The sequence below is a fragment of the Eublepharis macularius genome, chromosome 3 (genome assembly GCF_028583425.1).
Source record: "Eublepharis macularius isolate TG4126 chromosome 3, MPM_Emac_v1.0, whole genome shotgun sequence".
Taxonomy (NCBI): Eukaryota; Metazoa; Chordata; class Lepidosauria; order Squamata; family Eublepharidae; genus Eublepharis; species Eublepharis macularius.
The window spans coordinates 66,082,845-66,089,404 of NC_072792.1; the positions used below are offsets into that span (position 1 = coordinate 66,082,845).

The window sequence follows — 6,560 nt, forward strand, 5'->3', positions numbered from 1 at the left end:
AGTGCATGATGGCACTGCAGTGTTTAGAAACTAACTCAATTAAATTAACACATTTGGTAATATCAGAAATGATAGGCAAATTACTTCAATCTAGATGGAGTTAATTTATCTTCAATAAATTTTTTAAACAGAATGATAATTTTCCATGAAGGTAATAATGACCTGGGAAATATTAACCAATACACATCAAATGATTTTTCTGATGTATTTAATAAGTTTGGAATTAATATTTTAAGACAAAAAATTGAATACTGTGTTTCCTTGTATAGAAATCAAACAGGATTACTGTTTCTAAAATTTTCAAAGATAGCCAGTATGGCATAGTGGTTAGAATATTGTACTGGGATCTGATTCGGGTTTGATTCCCCAGTCTACCATGAAAGCTTGTTGAGTGACTCTGGGCCAGTTACTCTCAGCCTAACTTACCTCACAGGGTTCTTGTGTGGATAAAATGGAGAAAAGAAGAAAACTGTAAGCTGCTTCGAGTCCCTAATGGGGAGAAAGGTGGAGTATAGATGAAGTAAAAAAATTTAAAACATGAACCACAGAAACAGAAGTCTTCCTTTCAGTGCATGTTAGGCTGCCTCTGTTTTCTTAGCACTGCATCTGATGATGCTGCCTACAGAGCATCCCTTTGGTTTGAGGTCAGTTTGTCTTCTCTTAGACTGTATACAATGTATGCACTTTCATAAAATAATAATTTTTAAAAAAATGCTTATTGTGTCCTAATATATTTATCTTGTGATTTACAAATACCTTCATCTGCTATGTCAGTCGGCATAATACTTTTTCTAGCTATTTCTATGACTTGTTTCTTTTTATCCTTAACACTAACAAAAGCTTGTCCATGTGTGATGACTTGGAGAAGGGTCTTACATTATTACAGTTCTAAAATTAAATGTGCATTCCCTTTCTTGTCCTTTTCTCCTGCTGCTTCCACATTGTTGGATAAATCTAAAAATAGAAACCAATTTGGCTCTATTTTTAGGACTATCTTTAGTATCTCTTTTGGTGGTCCAACTTGGAACAACATTTCTTATTTTAAAACTTTCCCCATGCGGACAAAATTTTTAAAAAAACTTTTTGCAAAAGGCAATTGAATTATGAGTAAATGACTACCTGTCTGCAAACCTCTAACACTGTTTTTATAGGATGTTTGGCTCTGGTCATGTAATTAATAATTACTTCGTGACTTGATAATTTACAATAACAATTATTCATCCTTAAGTTCTTAATTGGATTCAGTTCTGAAACTTGTTTTCAGTTTCAGTGCTCAGCTTTGGAGAAATTGAAATAATGATGCTCAGAAACAACTCCAAGCAGTTTGGTCCCTAAGCCACAAAATGCAAGTGATTAAAAACATTAGCCAGGATCCAAAGAGCTTCTTGTGCTCATTTAAGGGGCTTTGGCTAGTCCAGGAGACCTGGATTTTTTTTCTTCTTTGAACAACTAACTCCCAGCATATGACAACCTTTTGCAGCCTGCCATAATGCATAAAACTTTCGAAATATAGAGAGCTTAAAAAGCAATCTGCAGTATACTATTGTTGGAGGAGAAAGTGCAGAAATCCTACTAACACATAAATGTGTCTCCCTTTAAATTTTTCTATAACTTGGACAATGGATTTAGGAAGTTTAAAGTCAAACTGGATAAGACACAGATCTATGATAAACTTTTTTTAAGTCAAAGAAACTGCAGAGAGTGGGAACAAATCAGTTTGGGAAAATTCAACCATTTTCTTTGTATTTTCTAATCTAAAGTGTCTTCCCAAAGCTATTTTATCTATGGGGAAGAAATATGAGAAGCAGGTTTCTTTGATTTAAAGGTACGACAATAAAGCGTAATGTAGCCCCTATCCCAGTGTCAATTTGTTGTACTCTTCCACAGCTGGCAGTGACTACACAGATTTTTTTAAAAAATTAGCTGTGACCACAGTTTTCCTGGCATCTCATTTCGTTTGGCCTTTAAATCTGTCCATACAAGCATCTCTTGCACAATTCTCTGATGCAAGTAAGTTTTTCACATTAATTTTACTTCAAGAGCAGCTCTACAAGCATATATGAATCTACACATGCAGCTGCTGAATGGGAAAATCTGATCGTAAAGGAGCTCCCTATAGGTGCAAAGAACAGAGTGCACAAGAAAGTCTGAACCAACAGTGTTCTCTCCAGAATTCATTTGGATCATCACCTTTTTTTCCTACTATGTGGACTAATCCATTAGAGGAGGCATCTAATATGGAAAAATTTTATACTACTCTATAGAACAGGAATGGATGGTGAGTGGTGCCTGCTTCTTCCTTGCTGTTTCATTATCCAGAATGTTCCTAGTATTCTTGATCTTGTCTTATATTTATTCCTAGTACGAACTTGGATATAAAAAAGCATCTAAAGACAGACATAAGCAATGTGTTGAGCCCTGCCACATGCTGATTGAAAATACAATAGAAATACAAGCAGACAATATATGAGGGTCAAGAATATGGAAAGATTTAAAGGTAAGGATGTGCTGGATACAGAAAAGAATGGGAAGACAATGTCAGATGTATGTTAAAACAACATAATCTGACCAAAGAGAGGTTAGAAATTTTGGATATAAGTGAAAAGATGGAGGTGTGAAAGGAAAATGAATGAAAAACTGCAAAGAATATAGGAGGCAAAACAGTTTAACTTACAAACATTCCTGTTTCATGTCAGGCATAATTAATGGGTCTTTAAATATGAAGATCTTTAAACACTCAATTGAATATCTAGAGGTGTTAGGTTGCAAGCTAACTATAAGAAAGCCCAGCCCAGTTCTTGTACCTTTAAACAGGAATGTGATATAGAGAAATATACAACTAAAGCTATTCACATCAGAGAGATTGTTATCATTACAACTGATGATCACTCTATGCTACACGTCTACTATTGTTCCTGCAGATGTCCCATAACCCCTTAATGTGAATGCTAATTGGAAAAGGGGAGGGCATATTCATTTTTTAATAGCTGGAATCTTCAAATTACTCTCTTGCTACATATCAAGTTTGTATTCTACAGAATGTGCTCATTGCAATGGAACACATTTATTGCCTTTCCCCATTGGAAAACTATTTCCACTATTATGAGGCATGGTAACTTTCATGTTCCTAGGTAAAATATACTTACCCGATTTTCAATCAGAAATTCAGTTGAGCAAATAAGATTGCCTCTCATTTATTGTTCTGAAAATTTCCAGCATGCAGTAGGACAAACATTTATTTCACTGTGGAAAAAGGTAGATAATTTTCTATGCTATGAAAACATGTTAAAATGGATTATCATTTTTGAACACATGGTAATTAAGCGTGATGGGAGTCACATGCTTTTTTTAAGTGGGAGAATTCAGTCTAGGAATAATAGCCACATTCCCTTGAAAAAAATAGGAAGAGGAGAGAATAAACAAGAGAACTGAAATGGAGGTGATGAATTTGCTGGTACCAGTGGGGGAAATTGAGATGCAATCACTGATCTCAAGCAGCAGATATGCAAGAGTTTATAGTTAAAAATGTCAACGCTAATCAATGTGTATGTGTATTCAGGCCACTATTTACATAACTGCCCCAATTTTAGTATGAAACAAAAGCTGGTATAAAATAAATTATATGAAAGAGTACTAAAGTTTTAATGGTGGGAATTTAGCAATAACATATTAATGCCATTACATTTTTTTTACATATTTTGTTTCCCTGTCTTTTGAAGAAAGTTAATTTTTACACAATGGCTAATTGGTACACTGGTGAAAATATCTGGATTGATCCCTATCACGTTGAACCTGTGCACAATTATGTGAGTATGAACCCTATTAACTCAGTTGAACTTGTGCAAATGAACATGCAGGAAACCCAGTGAACCCTTTCATACAGATAGAAGGAATTTACCATGTCCAGTAGAAATACTGTTTTGTCCTTCTGAAAAATAAATCCTCCCCGCCCCTGCCCCCCCATGCAGGTTTTGAAACACCCTCAAGAGCTTATATTTTATGCAGAACTTTCAGAGTGAGCCAGGCCACTGGTCCATCAAACTAACAACTTTTTCCAACTGCCGCCAGCAGTTCAGGGTAAAGGCAATGAAGCCAAGAGGGATGGAGGCTTTGAACAGCAAACTTGGAGAGTGGCACCACCTGCCATTTTGCCCCCACCCAAGAGCTGGAGAAACTAATGTTTCTAAACTGCCTAATAGGACTTCCTGAAATTTCACAAGACACTAGAGTCTCTGGGAGCACACAGCTTGCCACACCATGTTTAAAGATGCCTGGAGAAGGGAAAGAACATGATCTGTTCTGGCTCCTGGGTGGTCCAATAGGAAGCAGCAGGCTGAGGTAACCACTACTGTCTACCACCGTACATAAACATAGTAACGGGGCTAGATATTAACAGATACTTGCAGTTCTTTGACCTACCTATATTTCTGTGGGATGAACAACCGGTGGGTGAGATATGAATACAAACTAGGGTTCAAAACTGAGTGAATGAACATGTGAAGCTGCTTTACACTAAGTAAGGCCATTGGGCTATCAGGTTCCGTACTGTCTCCCCAGTTTCAAACTGAGACTTTTCCTATCACCTATTATTTTAATTGGAGATGCCGGAGATTGAGCTTGGAACTGTCTGCAAACAAAACAGATGCTCTATGTGAGAATATGTGTGTGTTCTCCAAGCTTTTAACAGAAAAACAGTGTTGCGCTTACCTGTAACTATTGTTCATCTAGGTCTTCCATGCAGGCACACATGGGACTGTGCATGTGCAGGCGTGCCAATTTCGGAGGTTTTTATAGTTCAGAACCACTAGGGGGCACTGTTATGACCTTTACTTTCCTTGGGGTAGATTTTTCTTTTAATCTATCCCTTAACCCTCTGGGTAGTCTGCTGCCACCAGGAATATTTTATTCCAAGATATTTTATTTAAATTTTCCCTTTGGTAACGTTCCCAAAGCGTCAGGCTCCTTCATGGTTCTATGTGGCCCTGAGGATAGGAATGGGAGATAACAATGACTGCTACTCTGGGATATAATAAAACAAAATACACTTTTATTTAGTTAAGAAGCGTATTGGTTTCATAAAAGTAGTTCTCGGTTCTTAAAGTTACTTCATTTACTCTCATTCACACAGATCTCTTCCAAGGCTTCACACACAGCCTCTTTCTCGAACTCGGTATTTGTCTCACAGAAATGCTTAAAACTCCTCAGGCAGCACACAGCTAGCCTCTCTGACTCTTATTCACAGAAATATTAAACCTGCTCAGGCAGCACACAGCTGGCCTCCCTTTCCCTGAGTGTCCTTTCACAAACATGCTCAGTTCAGGTTCCACACAGGTTGTATTTCTGTCATAAATACTTCAGTATACTCAGGCAGCACACAGCTAGCCTGCTTTCTTCTGACTGAAACCTTTCTCCCTGCACTGTCAGTCTCAAACTGTATTCACTCCGCCCACACTCTCAGTCATCAACCAATCACATCACTCACTCTTCCCTCTCTCACCCCCACTCTTCTCCTAGCTCAAACCAAGCATTTAAAGACACATGCACACATTTACTTGGAATCATTACAGGCACCCTCGCCTCTCAGCGCACATGCACCGCCATCTTTCCCACCGAAAACGGCCTCTAAGAGGCGGAGCACCCCCAATGTACCCTCAGTCCTCTTTCGCCGCTGTACTGCAAAGGTAAATACTAAGAGTATTAGCAGGGAAGGAGGGAGGGTATGTGTGCCTACACGGAAGACCTAGATGAACAACAGTTACAGGTAAGTGCAACACTGTTTTTCATCTACGGTCTTCCTGTGCAGTCCCACATGGGAGATTAAGCTTAAATACCTGGGTGGAGGCAGTGAAGTGTTGTCACAGGAAGATTGATTGCAGGACTGCTGTGCCCACTGCCGTCTCTTTCCTTTCCAGGATGTCCAAGGTGTAGTGCTTGACAAACGTGTCCACCGAGGCCCAACTAGCTGCTTTGCAGATGTCTTGGAGTGGGACACCTTTCAGGAAGACTGCTGAATATGCGGGATCTGGTGGAATGAGCATGAACTTCCAACGGACAAGGTAAGTCTGCTGTTTTATAACACAAGAGAATCACCTGCACCACCCAGCGGCCCAAGGTCTGTGGGCTAGCCTTTTCCCCTTTCTTTTGATTCCAGAAACACACAAAAAGGTGGGACTCTACCCTAAAGGGTTTTACTTGATCTAAGTAGAACAGGATAGCCCTACATACATGTAATGTGTGCAGGGCCCTTTCAGCCTCTGTGATCTGGTTGCGAAAAAAGACCGACAAGGATATCTCCTGGGAAAGGTGCAATTTTGAGACCACTTTAGGCAAAAAATCCACCTTAGTCCATAGGACTACCTTTTCTGTGTGAACCTTCAAGTAAGGAGACTCACAACATAGAGCAGCCAATTCCCCTACCTGTCTGGCTGATGTAATGGCCACTAGGAATGCCACCTTCATAGAAAGGAAATGCAGAGGGCAAGTGGCCAAGGGTTCAAACGGTTTTGACATGAGTCTAGTCAAGACCAAGGGCAACGACCATTGAGGGACCAGAGACTTGA

At 39.1% G+C, this 6,560-nt stretch overlaps 1 long non-coding RNA gene across 1 annotated transcript; it reads left to right on the top strand.

Annotated features, from left to right (window-relative positions):
• Positions 1-2,377: 2,377 nt before the first annotated feature.
• Positions 2,378-6,171, top strand: LOC129326173 (uncharacterized). Its single transcript, XR_008596692.1, has 3 exons — positions 2,378-2,497; positions 3,720-3,806; positions 5,913-6,171. It is a non-coding gene; the product is annotated as an uncharacterized LOC129326173 (long non-coding RNA).
• The last annotated feature ends 389 nt before the right edge of the window (positions 6,172-6,560 follow it).